Source organism: Nycticebus coucang, chromosome 13 (genome assembly GCF_027406575.1).
Source record: "Nycticebus coucang isolate mNycCou1 chromosome 13, mNycCou1.pri, whole genome shotgun sequence".
Classification (NCBI taxonomy): Eukaryota; Metazoa; Chordata; class Mammalia; order Primates; family Lorisidae; genus Nycticebus; species Nycticebus coucang.
The window spans coordinates 10,434,839-10,451,278 of record NC_069792.1 but is presented as its reverse complement, the minus strand read 5'-3'; positions in this window follow the sequence as shown (position 1 = coordinate 10,451,278).

Below are 16,440 nucleotides of genomic sequence, written 5' to 3'. Positions count from 1 at the left end.
ATTAGGATAGCTATCACAAAAATAAGTTTTAAACCCACAGAAAGCAAATGGTGACAATGTGGGGGAGCTGGAATCCTGGTACACTGCCGGTGGGAAAGTAATACGGTGCAGCTTCTGTAGAAAACAGTATGACCGTTCCTATAAAAATTAAACATAGACTTACCACATGATCCTGCGAACTAGGTGTATACCCTAAATAATTGAAAACAAGGCCTTGAAGAGATGTCTGCCCACCAAGTTTTAGCACCATTATTTACAATTGCCGAAAGGAGGAAACAACACCAATGTCCATCAACAGATGAATGGATGAACGAAGCGTGGTCTGTATGTACAAAGTAACACGGTTTAGCTCTGCAAAGGGGGAAACTATGGCACATGCTATAACACGGATAAACTTTGAAGACGGTATCCTAAGCAAAATAAGCCGAATGCAAAAGGACAAGTATTGTATGACTGTATGATATGAGGTGCCTAGAGTAGTCAAATTCAGAGGGGTAGCAAGTGGAAGAGTGTTTGCCAGGGACCGGTGGGAATGTGAAAGGGTATAGGAGATTATGGGGAGTTACTGTTTAATAGGTCTAGAGTTTTGGTTTGGGGGAATGAAAAGGTTCTTTAAAAAATATGAATGCCTTGCTTCCTCCTCCAGATGGTCCAGTTTAAGTGGTTTGAGATGCAACCTGGACATCAAGTTGCATAAATGTCCCCCAGGTGATTCTAATATGGAATAAAATTTAGGAAACACCAGATTAGAGGAATTGGGGGGTGGAGTTTGGAGACAGAGTCTCACTTTGTCACCCTCAGTAGAGTGCCATCGTGTCACAGCTCACAGCAACCTCAACCTCTTAGGCTCATGTGATTCTGTTGCCTCAGCCTCCTCAGTAGCTGGGACTACAGGTGCCCACCCCCACCCCGCCAATGCCCAGCTAGATTTTTTTTTTTTTTTGTAAGAGATGGAGTCTCACTCTTGCTCAGGCTGGTCTTGACCCCATAAACTCAGGCAATCCACCCACCTTGGCCTCCCAGAGTGCTAGGAGTACAGGTGTAAGCCACCACCCGGCCTCAGATTAGAGGAATTTTAAGAAAAGAACAAATGGGTTTTAAAAATTAAGAGTAATATCTTTGACAGAATATTTACATATTCACTTTTTAAGGAAACTTTGCAGCAGCCTTTGGGCGCTTGCTTTCACTCATTGAGACTGGTTTGGAGCTGTCTTGACAGAAAAATACGGGCTAGTTGGTCCAGTTTTCCCTGTCACAGATTTCAATTGGCATCATGCAAACCTTCACACCACGGGGCTCTTTCTGGTCAAGACCAGCTCAGAGCTTGGACTAAGTCAGCACAGAGGGACAGAGGGGTACCTGAAAAGTCAACTGACGAAAGGCAGATTAACAGAAAAGGCATATAAATGTATTTGATCTTTAGTTTTATGGAATTCTTTAAAGATCCAAAGATATAGGGGAAATGACCCATTTCTATTATTAGGTTCTATGAAATATGACTAAGATGTGCAGAAATATTAACAGATTGAAAGGGTGTGGTCTGATGCTAATAGACCAAGTGAAGTAACCCAGCAAGAACCTTCTGTTAGATTCTTCTTGGCCTCTCTGTAGGAGTCCTCCCTCTGGGGTATGGGATAGGGCCCCTCTACAAGGAAGGTCTTAATTTCTTCATGGCCAGCTCTTCTACAGAAAGCCCAGAGCTGGGGAGAGGGTAGAGCAATATTTTTAGACTTTAGAGCTACGTTGGAAAATAGGGGTTCTGTTTTCTATGACCCATCTTGGGGCAGAGGGATTCTGGTTTCTGTGTCTTGCCTCGGTGAGAATGAGTGAGAAAGAGAAGCACAGGAAAAGGTCAGAGAGACCTGCTTCCCGGGCCTTCACCTGGGGTGTCATTTTCTGACCTGCCCCCCGGCAGGGACACAGAGTTGGGTTCCCATGACACCTGGCTTCCCTTACAGCTGCATTCAGCTTCCTCTGTTAATTAATCACCTTTAGACAAAAATAATTGGAATCAAAAGTGTATCACTGGGGATAGTAAACACTGCTACTATTTTCTTAGCATTATCATTCTGTGTGTTGAAGTAAGTTGAAATTTCTGGGAAGACCAGTCCACAGCAATGCAAAGAAACCACTGATAAATGTAGGTACCTGTAATAGGTGATTCAAAAAGTACCTTGTATAAAAAAGAAACCTTTTAATAACTAGCATATTTCTGCAAATTATATTTTAAAAGTCCCCAGATAACATACGAATCATGAAGAAGCAAGCTAAGATCGTAAAATATGCCAAATCACACTTGATTTCAAGATGTTTGATATCAACTTTTTGTAAAGAGCACAGAAGGTCCTAAGGATCTACTCTGGTAGTTTAATATCAAATGACCTTAAGACCTTCCCCTTTTGAGGAGACGCACACACACACACACACACACACATACTCAGAAATGTGTGTAACAAAAAAAGTATACACATTTCATGAAAGGAAGAAACTGTATTAAAATTGTAATACTCAAGTCACATTTGACTTCTGCAATTACAAGAGCTACAAGATACAAGATAATAAACATTATTGGTATATAGTATTACTATTTAAACAGTTTTTTTTCTCTTAAAATGTGTATGCATTTTTCAGCACCCTCTTTGTGTGTGTGTGTGTGTGTGTGCGTGTGTATTCTTCTGCATTTATACATATACCAATGACTGCAATGTGATCCTTGGTAAGGCATAACATTTCGGTACTGACTGTCCATCTAAGAACCCTAGTCATTTTTTCTCCACAGCGCTGAGAATTATTCCAAGTTACTTAATTCTTTGATAATTGGAAAATATGAAGAGAAAGTCATTTCTCTTTCTGATATTCTCGTAATGTTAAGAAGCTCTGTTTGTAATGTAGACTCACCTCTGCAGGTGTCAAAACCAAACCACCCTGGTATATGAACATGACTCCCAGCTATTTCCTTCTGTATAGTATTTCCAACTATAAATACCCTCAACAGAAAATTAACATGATTACCTTCAAAAGTATCTCTCGGGCGGCGCCTGTGGCTCAGTCGGTAAGGCGCCGGCCCCATATACCGAGGGTGGAGGGTTCAAACCCGGCCCCGGCCAAACTGCAACCAAAAAATAGCCGGGCGTTGTGGCGGGCGCCTGTAGTTCCAGCTATTCGGGAGGCTGAGGCAAGAGAATCGCTTAAGCCCAGGAGTTGGAGGTTGCTGTGAGCTGTGTGTGGCCACGGCACTCTACCGAGGGCCATAAAGTGAGACTCTGTCTCTGCAAAAAAAAAAGAAAAAGTATCTCTCAAACCCTGCAAGAATGTATTTATAAGCATATTGATCTTAAGACAACAGAGTAAATATAGTCAAGCAATACATTTTCAAAAGCATTTTTCTGCATGTATTGTTTTCATTGTATATGAAATATAATATTAATAATACTATTTGATAGGATAAAATAAAGCTTATTTCATAGAGAAGTTTTTTTCTATAGTTGGAATGCATCCTTTTTTATGTGGCCTTGAACTACACAGCCATCCAAAGAAACTTTCTCGTGTTTAGCAAAATTCCCCCAGTTATAAGTTACTCCCTAAAAGAAACTTTGGCACTTTCAAAGGCTCATTAAATCTTTCTGGGCCCTGGGGTATCACTAAGGAAACTGCCACAATAATTTGTGCAATGGTAACCTCGGGACTTTAAAAGTTCTTGTTCTTACAAAAGGACTAACTTAACTCTCAAAAAAATTTACTTCCTACCAGCATATGGGGAAGACCCTTCATTTATTGTTCCAAGGATTTAAGGTGGGGGAGGGTTAAATCAATTATTTGCTTTAGACATACTCTGTGATCTAAAACAACTAGTGTATCTTTTTATTATCAGAGTTTAAAAACAAAAAAGCGCCAGCCCTGCTGCAATCTTCCCAATAGTAAGCCTGCCCATGGGGAGAATCAGTTATTTAAATGGTGTGAGGAGCTTGGTCTGCCTTTGATTCCAAATTGGCTGCCCTGGAAATACATCAGCTGTTTCTTTAAGGCCCAAAGAAGTTTTATAAACATTGCTCTAAGTTTAAGTGAAACTAGAACTATCTTCAAACTCTTAAATGACATAATCTAAATAAACTGAACTAACATCTCTAAAGGAATTTCCATTACAGTAATGGAAGAAGCGAGGAAACGCCGCATTAAAAGTTATGTGATCTTGCTCAAGTGTTCTCCCAGTGTTTGTATTTGTTAATTTGCCTCCTCAACCATCTTGTGCTGCCTTTCAACCAAATAAAGCACAGAATCAAGCTCATGTGGCTTTATGTGCACCACCCCCATCCCAAATAAAACAGTTCCATGAAAGTAGCAGTCAAAGAAGAGCCGGGAGAGAGTCGGCATAAGAATTAAAGTTTACGTTCACGAGCAGATCGACATTAGAACCACAGGAGAAAATCAACAAAGGACCCCAGCCCAGCCCCCACCCCGGCCCTCCTCTTGCATTCTGTACAAAGGGGAGATTAGATCTAGGCCTGTGTGCATTCTGTGATAGGCACCCCACAAAAATACCCATTTGGGGGAAGAACTGGCAGGAGAGAAAAGATGTGATAAACACAGGTGTAGACAACACCCTCCCCATCCTCATAACACGCACACAGACCAGGGCTCAGCTGTAACAGGCAGATTCTAAAAATAACTTGCCAGAAGCCACAAAATTACCCCCGGCAAAATCGCTTATACCTGATTCATGGGACGCTGGTGACTCTGCCAGTATGGCCTTTGACAAGGCAGCATCAGGACAGTAAAGGGACACCCACAAGGATCACAGAACTCATGTTAATTCCACCATATTGGGACATCCAGGGAATAGTCAGTTTACATTAGCATGTTAAATATCACCCATCCACTACAGTCTTTCACTTTATTTTTTCTAAGTGTAAATCACTAAGGCCTCCCAGGCCCTAGAAGGAGCAATATTATCCAATAAGTGCAGAAAACACTGAATCAAAAGTCTTAGTTTTGCAGGATGCCTCAGAGTCCTTAGTACACTAATGAGCCCTGTCATTCCCCAAAATGTGACCATAAGAGGCCTTGGTTTTCCTCTGAAGCACTTTTCATAGGACTCATACTCAAAGCACATTTGTATTATATAACTATAAAACCTTGCTGGCCTGCAAAAATCAGGTTCTTTAGTATAAATTTGTATATCTCTGTTCTCATTCATTTTTCAGTGATTTAAGGTTTAATTCTCAGAGGTTAGTTTAAATTCCCTCATGTCCAAAAACTATGAGAAGATTCATTCTTCTTCTCTGGAACCTGCAAGTATTGAAAATATTTATGAAGACCTGAAATGTGAGAGCAGAAAACTTAACACTTCCTTGCCTCCCCCACTTACAGGCCAGGGAATAGTGCAGTTATTTTCAGCACTTCCTATCAAGTTTGAGGGACCTATGGTCAGCCCAGAGGAAGATCTTCTCGTGTTTCCCTCACACCTCTATCCTCTGATTTCTCCCTCTGCTGCTCAATTTTGTTTTTGCTACCTAGTCTTTCTAGATTTCTATTTCCTTTTCTTCCTCCCCCACTCTTTAAGCGTGTGTCTGAATTCAGTTCAGAAGGAGGGAGATGCGTGTACTTCTGAAGGGTTCTGCTGAGTGCTTGAGGGGAAATTTGGAATACCACCAAGAGCATGGATCTATGAAAACATTAATCTTTTGATGAACTTTATGTATACAAATTAATCTTTTGATGTGTACCAGTGTTGTAGGGGGTGCAGGGCAGTGACTGACTTATCTGTCTTTGTGTCCTCCAGATTAAAACAAGCATAGCAGAAATACCTACCTTATTACATGTTAAATAAGATCTATAAGAAGCACCTAGAACAGTGTCTCGTACACAGAAATTGCTCAATAAACGTTAGCTACCTGTACGCCACTCACTTCCAAGACAACACCAGCCACCAACCCTGGAGCCGCGATCAATGAGTGTGGTGTCATCCTGAAAGCTCTGCCTACTGAGTCAGTCCACCTTCAAATGTGAATAAGCCTGAGCCACTCACATTCGAAGATGGACTGGAAGGCCCGTGTGGGCAGGAACTCAGCAGAATTGTGAAGTGTAATTAGAGAAGGCCAGGACTTAACAAACCGTGGCCCGTGGAACTGACTCTTACCTCACCGATCAGGTGGGGGAGCTCACTGCATCTTGTTAGTACTTAAAGGAAACAAGAAATTCATTCCTGGCAACTGTTACTCGCATCCATGAATTTTCCCTTTAGAATAAATTTCTGGAAATGACATGAGTAGGGCTATCAGAAAGTTTAAACCCAAATTCATATTTTAAGATTTGTTTCATATTAAAATTTTTCTACTGGAAATGCTAGTTTTTGCTCCCATCAAAAGCACATGTGAGCACGTGTTTCTTATCACCGTGGTCACACCAGGTTTCTTATATTTTCAAGCATTTTCTATTTCATAACTTTGTTTTCTAATACCAGTTAGGTTGAACATCTTAACATAATCTAAAAATATTTGCATTTCTTTGTGAATTGCCTGTTCATAGTATTTGTTAATTTTTAAATAATAGATCTTATTTCTTTTTTCTTTCCAGAACACTATTCCAATTGGCTTGGAAAAACCTCCATCTTACATATTTTTTTTCCAAATTTATTGTTTTTTGGGTTATATTTTTTCATGCATATATTTTCTCATTTTTAGTTTATTTTAATGTGTTATTTTTCAATTATTTAAGACCAAGCATCAAAAATTTGTGATCCTCTGCATTGAAGGAAAATACATTTAATTCTATAACAGTCTACTGATTTGAAACATATTATTTAATATATTAAGAATAAATAACATTCTAATAAGATAGTTTACTAAATTAAGCTGTTAAAATGATAAATTAAATTAGATTTCTTAATATAATATTCTCTTATATTCATTACAAATCCCTCCTAGTTGTGACTTATTATTACTTGTTTTTTTGAGCATGGTGATGTGTTCAATTTTCTACTTTAGTTTTTGTGCATATTCTTATAAATGAAATTGTTCTTCACTTGTCATTTTAGCATAAAAAGTTGTAATAAATGATAGATAGAAACTTTAAATATTTATATTTGCATGGTTATTGTACCTACAAAGAGAAAACATTAGAAAATTTATGAAGCAAGTTCAGTTTAGCATTTTTTGAAGGTAATCTGGTAACCAGGTTTTTTATAAGTACCAACATGGAAATGTTCCATTAGAGTTTTTATCAATCTTCATTGATTTTTTTTAAGGAAAATTAAAATAATGCATTTTCATAGGAATTCATTTCATGAAAGCTTTATCTTTTATCAGGATAGTGATTTATATATTTTTAGCATAATTATCTCCTAATTTATATTTTTTTCTACATCTGTGTTTTCTGTTTCTTTTATCATACCTTATCTGTTTAGTTTTCAAAGAATACACTCCAGGGTTTATTCATCAGTTATTCTATTTTATTTGTTGTTAATCATTAAGTTTTTAGCAGTACTAATTGTTTTCTTATTTAATATCCTGATTTATTTTATTATTACCTTTAATACATGAAATTGACTGAATACTTTCTTTCTTCAATCAAACACTAAAAAGCTTAGCATTAAGCTTTTCAAGGGCATTGTCCTAATAGTACATGAGTTCCTCTTAGGATTTTAATATGTATTTTTTCCAATACTGATACTTTCTGATACTGTTTATATCCAGTGGTTAGGAAATTTTTAGTCCTTTATTATTGATTTTATATACAATTTATTTCCTCATTGACTATGACCTATACTTTCTCTCCTTTGTTGGAATCTATTTTATTTTATTATTACTTTTAATCACCAACATTTTCTAAAATCAAGAATATTTTTGTCTACACTCATATACACATAGGTGTGTGTGTGTGTGTGTATATATATATCCCTCATATAGGTGCATCATCTCATTAATTATATTATTCATATTTTCTAAAAGGATTTAGCATTTTCTTCTTTTGTCAAAATCTGAGACACATTGTGTTTTTGTCAGGTGCTCCTTATGTTTTCAGTAGTATTTTTGATACTATGTTATTTATTCCAGGCAATAACTACAGATTGTATCTTCTTTAATCAGTAAAATTGCTCTCTTTATCCCGGTAAATGCTTTCGGCCTAAAATTCTACTTTGTTTGATGTTAATATAACCCAAATGACCCCAGACTTCATTAGCCTGTGGGTACTAAGGATGCTCCATTAATATTAATATCCTAATTTGCTAGCTCATTAACCCCTACCTGTATAACAGTAGGACCTTGACCTCTACTTAGGAAGTCCCTAGGCAATATCAGAGGGTACTCTGGAATCAGTAATCTGCTCTTCATCTCTACTGCCAAGATAGTCCTGGGCTACTGTTAACTTTTGCTGTTGCTGCTGCTACGTATAACTGCTTCCAGGCACAAAGATGTTCAACCCATATGGGGGGAACAGTGAGACTGTCTTCTGTGAAAGCAGAGAGCAAATCTTTTAGAGGACTCCCCCATTTAAGATGCTTCATTGGGGGAATAAATGAGACCCTTACTTGAGTTAACATTTAGTCATTCTTTTTCTCAAGACACAAATTTGTTGAGAGATATTTGAGTAAATTCCTCAACTGACTACAAGTACTGTTCTCTCAACTGCAGGCCTGATGTCAGCTCTGGTTCACCAGACTAAATGATCTCTTTCCACAGATGACTGTTCTCTCCAGGACCTAACTCCTTGAAATTAGTATTCTTTTGGAATATCTGCTCTTACAAGTTAAAAAATAAGATTGTAAAATCCAGCTATCCTTTTTACAGCACCCTTTTCTGGTGTAGGCATATTATGAACTATCCTATGTAACTATCACGGCAACTCAGTAACAGATTCCCATTTTTCAGATGTGAAAACTAAAGACAAAGAGGCTGAATGACTTTCCCACATTGAAAGAGCTGGGCACCACCACAGTCGCCGAACTTCCAAACCACTATGACTCCCTTCTTGGGTTCTTTATTTGATTCATCTTTCTAGTTCCTGAAATATGTCATCAAATACATTTTTCATGAAAAATACTTTAGGTAGTTCACAGTATGACTCTTCAATGGAGGTATTGTATAATGTCTTTACTACAACTAATCAGTGACACCTTGGGTCATGACTTCTCTTGTAAAGGGGAGTATAACGTACAGTATAAAATTCTAGCTTATAATTTTAGTGTAACGGAAGCTATAGCATATAGGAAGTATAGAATTATGTATAAAAAGGATTGCCAGTGTTATTTCTTAAAATACAGATTCCTGATAGGAGTCCTTATAATTCTAATGCAGATGGTTTGTGGAATTCACTTTGAAAGCCACCATAGGATGGTTGGCATTATTGTTTGGCATCTAAAGACTTCAAGTCCCTGCTTTCCTAATCATTACTTTTGAGACAATAAACATATTTCTTAACCTCTCTAAGTCTCAGTTTACACATCTGTAAAACGTGACTAATGAGGATGTCCGTGTCTTATGGTTGTTTTGAGGATTAAATGAAATAATGTCTGTAAGTACACAGCAGAGCTCATATAGTTGGATCTTTGTCCCCTCCAAATCTCATACTGAAATTTGATCCCCAGTGTTGGAGTTGGGGTCTAAGGGAGGAGTTCAGGGCATGGGGTCGGATCCCTGGTGACCCTCTTGGTGCATTCCTCATGGCAGTGGAGTGATTTCTCGCTCTATTATTTCCCCCACAGTCCAGCTGGAAAAAGCCTAGCTCCATCCTCGCTCCTCCTTCTCTCTCGCCTGTCATGTGACACACTTGTGTCCCCTTTCCCTTTCTCCACAAGTGGAAGTTTGCTGAGGCCCTCACCAGAAGCAGAAGCTGGCACCATGCTTCTTGTACAGGCTGCAGAACTGCACATTAAATAAACCTCTTTTCTTGAGGAATTACCCAGCTTCAGTGGCCTTTTCCAGCAATACTAAACAGACTCAGACAATAGTTCTGGTGATAAAAATAAGTGATTGGTAAAGATTTGCTATTTTCTTTTCTTTTCTTTGTTTTGTTTTGTTTTGTTTTTTCTGTTTGTTTTTTTGAGACAGAGCCTCACTTTGTCACCCTTGGTAGAGTACAGTGGCATCACAGCAACCTCCAGCTCTTGGGTTTAGATGATTCTTTTTTTTTTTTTTTTGTAGAGACAGAGTCTCACTGTACCGCCCTCGGGTAGAGTGCCGTGGAGTCACACAGCTCACAGCAACCTCTAACTCTTGGGCTTACGCTATTCTCTTGCCTCAGCCTCCCGAGTAGCTGGGACTACAGGCGCCCGCCACAACGTCCGGCTAATTTTTTGTTGCAGTTTGGCCGGGGCTGGGTTTGAACCCGCCACCCTCAGCATATGGGGCCGGCGCCCTACTCACTGAGCCACAGGCGCTGCCCGGGTTTAGATGATTCTTTTGCCTCAGTCTCCCAGTAGCTGGGACTACCGGCACTCGCCACATGCATGGCTATTTTTTTGTTGCAGTTTGGCCCGGGCCAGGATCGAACCCGCCACCCTTGGTTTACGGGGCCAGCGCCCTACTCACTGAGCCACAGGCTCCACCCAAGATTTACTATTTTCATAATAAATATTATTAGTGCATACCATTATCTACCTTTATAGGTAATAAAAAGCTTATCCCCTATTTTTTAAAATCTAACTTTGTTTGCTACTTAGACACTAAAAAAGTATATCTTCATCTCTGAAATTTAAAATGTGTATGCTTAGATGTACCTTTTTCTTCTTTTCATCAGTTTTCCTGGTTCATAATCCCCTCCCCAATTGATGTCTCTTTTTAGTTCAGGGAAGTTTTTCTTCTATTTTTTTAAATATTTTTTCTGTCTTGAAAATTTTTTAACCATTTATATTCTTGGGAAACTTCAAAAGTTTACACTGTTAATTTGAAGCCAGTGTCTTTTTATTTTTTTATTTTTGCTAGTGTCATTTAAGTTATCTTGTTATCTAGTTATCTTGTAATAGTTTTTCCAGTTTTTTCATTTGGACTGACAGATCTTCTAAACTGCCAACTTCTTTTATCTCACTTTTTTCTTTGATAGAATTGATATTTTCTTAAATTTAAGATTTCAAAATAACAGAAATCTAAAATGTATGTATCCTAAAATAAATATCCTTTTCTCGAGGGAATAAAGACATAAATCATACTTGGAGTTATGAAAACATATATGAATTTTTCACTTAGTTGTCTAAGTAGATGATAAAATCTAGAAGGGCAGAGAGAGGGGCATGTGGAGATTGTGAACTTACTGAATTTTTGTTTTATGTAGAGACCCAAAGATAGCTGCCTACCAAAGAACTCAGGTCTGGATTTCAAAAAAAATTCTCTCTGGAGATAAGTATTTCAGCTCATACTGCACACTTACTAATGGGAGCAAAGGTACAGGGTTATGAGTGGAACACTGGAAAACAACCTTGTCTTAATGATGAGCTGAAGAATGTCCACTGGGTTGTGAAGATGAATGGGAGGAAGGGATTTAGAAAAGAAGACTGAAGGAAAACCAATCGCTGATGGTGCTGCAGAGATTAGACAGTATTAGAATTGGAGAAGGTCCTATTTTTACAAAATAAAATGTGGGAGAGTATGCATTGATGCAACATTAAAATGGATTTCATAATACAAGAATTGTAGGAAAATACTAGCATTAAATTTAAGTCATGCCATGTTGGGAGTGGTGGCTCATACCTGTAATCCTAGTACTCCAGGAAGGCAAGGCAGGTAGATTATTTGAGCTCAATAGTTGGAGACCAGCCTGAGCAAGAGTGAGACCTCATCTCTACTAAAAGTAGAAAAAAATAGATGGGGTTATGGAAGGCACCTGTAGCCCCAGGTACTCAGAAGGCCTGCCACAATGCCCAGCTACTTTTCTATTTTTAGTAGAGGCCAGCCTGAGTAAGAGTGAGACACTATCTCTACTAAAAGTAGAAAAACTAGATGGGGTTATGTCGGGCACCTGTAGTCCCAGGTACTCAGAAGGCCCGCCACAATGCCTAGCTACTTTTCTATTTTTAGTAGAGAAATTTTAGATATCTGTTATTTTGAAATCTTAAATTTAAGATTTAAGATTTTGGTAGTGACCAAGCCCTATGCCCAGGCTGGTCACTACCTCCTGAGCTCAGGTGATTCACCCTCCTTGGCCTCCCAGAGTTCTAGGATTAAAGGCAGGCGCCACTGTGCCCAGCCCACAGTTGTGTCAATTTTTCTAAAAGCATTTACTATCTTGGGTACATCGGGAAACACTTGCAGGAAAGTTGTTCAGGAGAACAGGAAAAGGAACTACATCAACACAGAAGGGTGTGAAGTCTTGACTAATAAGGGTCAAGGCCAGGGAGGTGTAGCCATATCTACTGTGCTCTTCAGGGCAAGTGCAGCCTTGAGTGGCCATGCTGTGTGATAATGCCAGCTCTGTCACCCAGGCAGCCACTGGGTCAAGACTAAGCATTCAAAGGCAATCCACAATGGATGGGACTGTGAGGTGCACCTAGTATGACAGCTCTTCCCAGAGTAGTGTCTTAGTTTGTTGAAACATAACCTACTTTGCTTTCTCTGTGAGGTATAGATGATGCAACAGGAAGCAGGGATACACATTATAAAATAACACATGAATGATGGTGTATAACTGTAAAATAAAAGAAAAGAGAAAAAAAAAAACCCAAAAGGGGCTAGTTGGTGGATGGGAAATGTAAAGAAAATGAGAAATAGAAGAGAATGGGTTAAATTATAAACTAAAAATTATACCAGGAGTACCTAAACTCTAAGTAAAAACAGAATTGGCAGTGCTTAACTACTTCTAGCACGGAACTAAATGGAGTTGTAGGTTTGCATTTTTCATCGTAATATTTCATAAAATTCTTAAGAAGAAGGATCATAAATTACGTGCTATCTGCACAATGGTAGCAATTTTATACACTAATTTCTTTATTAGTAAGAGTAAAGTATCACAATACAATTTTTTTTCTGTATATTAGAGTCAACTAATACCAGCATTTGCGGTGGGTTATTTACTTAATTTCTAAAAGAAATAGAGAGTTAGGGAAATGTTACTACTTTCCATAATCGGATTAACTTTTCAGAGTTAGCACTAAGTAGGTGGGCTATCAATTTGGTTTTTAACAAAGTTCATTTCAAAAAAATCCTGTTTGCCAAAAAAAAAAGAAGTATAATCAATATGAGTTATCTCTTATGTCTTAAATATCTTGCTGAAGTACAGTGGGCTTGAGATTGGATAGGTAATAGAGAAAATCAACTGCCATTGCAAAGTTCTTTAAAAAAAAAATAACAGTAGTAGCAATAAAAGCTAGAGTTGACCCTCGAACAATACAAAGGCTAGGAATGCTGACTGCCCCCAAATCAGTTGAAAATTGGAATGTAACTTCTGAATCCCCAAAGTTTAACTACTAATAGTCTATGTTGCCAAGAAGCCTTACCAATAACATAAACAGTTGATTCATACATATTGTATATGTTCTCTATGTTATAATAAGAGAGAAGCTAGATAAAAGAAAATGTTATTAAGAAAACTGTAAGAAAGAGAAATATATATTTACTATTCATTAAATGAGAGTGACTCATCAAAAAGGTCTTCCTGTCAATGTCTTCCAGTTGAGTAGGCTGAGGAGCGGGGAGGACAAGGAGGGGTTATTTTGTTATCTCTGGCACTGCAGAGGTGGAAGGAGAGATGGGGAAGGCAGAGACACTCCCTGTGACTTATGGAAATAACATTGTTGCTTTTTTCTTACACTGTTAGTTTTTCCTTTCTGCACTGTACTAATCCTTCTTCCACCATTCTCTTTTCTTTTACTGCCTGTGTCATAGAAAGATCCATGTCATAAAAGCCATAAAATCTGACCCATCTACAGATCGCTTCATGTCACTTTGTTTGCTGGCCCTGCTGCTTCCGTATCTTCCGTTTCATCATCTGGCACTGGTTCAGGTGCCCTCATCTCCATCAAGTCACCTTCTGTTAGTTCCTCTGGGATGGTGTCTATTAGCACTTGAATTTCTTCAACACCCATAACTTGAAACCCTTCACTCCCCAGCTTTTTGCCATATCCACATCTCTTTCAAGATATCATTGTTTGGCTTTGCCATAAATCTTGCAAGGTCGTGTGTAACATGACCTTGGGCTTGAAGGCTTTCGTGGTTTTCACTATAGTAATGGTGGCATCTTCAACGATGCTCTATCAGGGTTTTCTTCCATGGCACTTTTGTCTGCATTAAAAACCCATTCAGGCAGATGTCCTTCCTCCTTAATGACTTTCTCAATGGTGTCTAGGAACTTGTCTTCTGTCTTCTGATTGACAAAAGCTGCATCTCCTGTTATCTTGACATTTTTAAGCCAAATCTCTTTCGACAACTATCAAACCATCCTTGGCTGGCTTTAAATTCTCTAACCTTCCTTTTGCTTTAAATTGTCATATAAAGACTTCACCTTTTCTCAAAAGTTAGGAACCACAGATATGCCTTTCCAACAGAAACTTTGCACTAATATAAAAGCTGCACTTTCAATAAGAGGTAGAAAGATATTTTGCAAAAAAAAAGGGTGAGGTTTTTCCACCTGCAACAGCTCCACAAATTTTCTTTTTTATTCAATTGTCCTTACACTTAATTCATTTATCTTGAAATGGCAGGCAACTGCAGCGGCAGACCTCGATCTGTGCTACACATCAAGCAATTCGGCTTTTTCTTACATCGTCGTAACTTTGCTAACTGGGAGCACTTCCAGCATCACCAGTGGCACTTCACCTAGTTCCATGCTGTTATTCAAGGTTTATAGTGTTGCAAGAACCATGAGACATCACTTGTTACTGCAGTACATAATTTACTGGAAAGACAAGGTGCTCACATGGAGATGATAGCATTATGCAGACTTTTAAGCAGATACAACACTTGAGTTCACTGCAATGGCAACAGGAGGTGGCCACGAAATTACAATGGTGAAGTATGTGCTACACTTCATCGTATGCAGTTATGACTAATGCTGCATCAGTACACTTGTTTACGTTTCTCTCTACTGTAAATGGTACCAGTAATAGTCTGTGTTTATGTGCCTAAGTTTTGATAAACTTTAGCTTTTCAACACTAGATTTGTGTATATTTTATGGGAGTAAATAATAAAATAGACTAGTATCTACATCTATCTTATGAATGCATGATATATGTTCTTAATACATGTTTTCTTCATGTTTTTAATATTTCTATTGTACATAGTTCATCTGTGAGCTTTTCCAAGGCTCCGACTTCAAAAAATTTTTCTTAAATATTTATTGAAAAATATTTGCATACAAGTGGACCCATGTAGTTAAAACTCACATTGTTTGAGGTCAACTTTACTGTAGTAATAGATATCACTGAAAATGCTCCTGCAGTTTTGTCTTACACTCTGCTAAGATTTCATTATATGTAACATGTGTATGTGTATAGTAGTACTTGCTATATAAGGTTGCTATAACTATCATACAACATAATAATACATGGTGAGTACTATTATATTCATATTAGATTTTAGGAAACTGAAGCTCATTTTGTGAATTACCATAGTTCCTAAGTATTGTTCCACTGATTTATATGTAAAAATTCATCTTCTTCCCCCTCTCCTTCTATACCATCTGTTCCACATGACATATAGATCAACTAATAAGGGGAACTTAGTTTTCTGGAAATAGGGCATCCATATTCCTAAAAGTGCCAACACAATATCTATCATCTATTTATAGATGCACAATTATAGCATTCTATGAAAAACCCTTTAAAAGATAATTCCTAATTTTAAATTACTCAATCTACAGATAGTAAAATTCTAAAACCAAAGAAACTGACCATCCCTTTAATATTTGAGAGTAATGGAATAATAACATATTTCAGTACAGGGCAAACAAAATTATATAAAGGAAAGTGTGATTGGCTTCTATATAAACTTTTTACGCTTTCATACAAATTATGCTTTTATGAGTCAATTTTCAGTGAATTATACTTATCATTTTAAAACCATCCAGAAATTTGAAATGTACATTTATTTGTATGTAAGGCAAATGTCAAGACTACAATACCATTTCCTTTGTTGGTACTGGTAACATACTATATATTTTGTAAAAATCAATTTAATTATATGATGAACATCATGAGAAAATTATATTTTGCAGAAACACTTTAAGACAATAATAGCTCAATTTTGCTTCTCCAGAATGACTAATAGCTGAACTGCTCCCCTTACCAATAACATCTAAAGTCAGAAAGGACCGGGAGATTAGATTATAAATTCTAATATTTCTTGCTATAGTAAAATTTTAATGTCATTACAAAGGAATAACATTCAGCCCTCTGGTAATTATTAAATTAAGTCCTAAATGTTTTATAGCATGTATGAACTTAAAATAGAATCTACGGTATAAAAAAAAGCAGGAAAGATATCTATTCTAACATCCTAACACTTCTTCGGCATCAC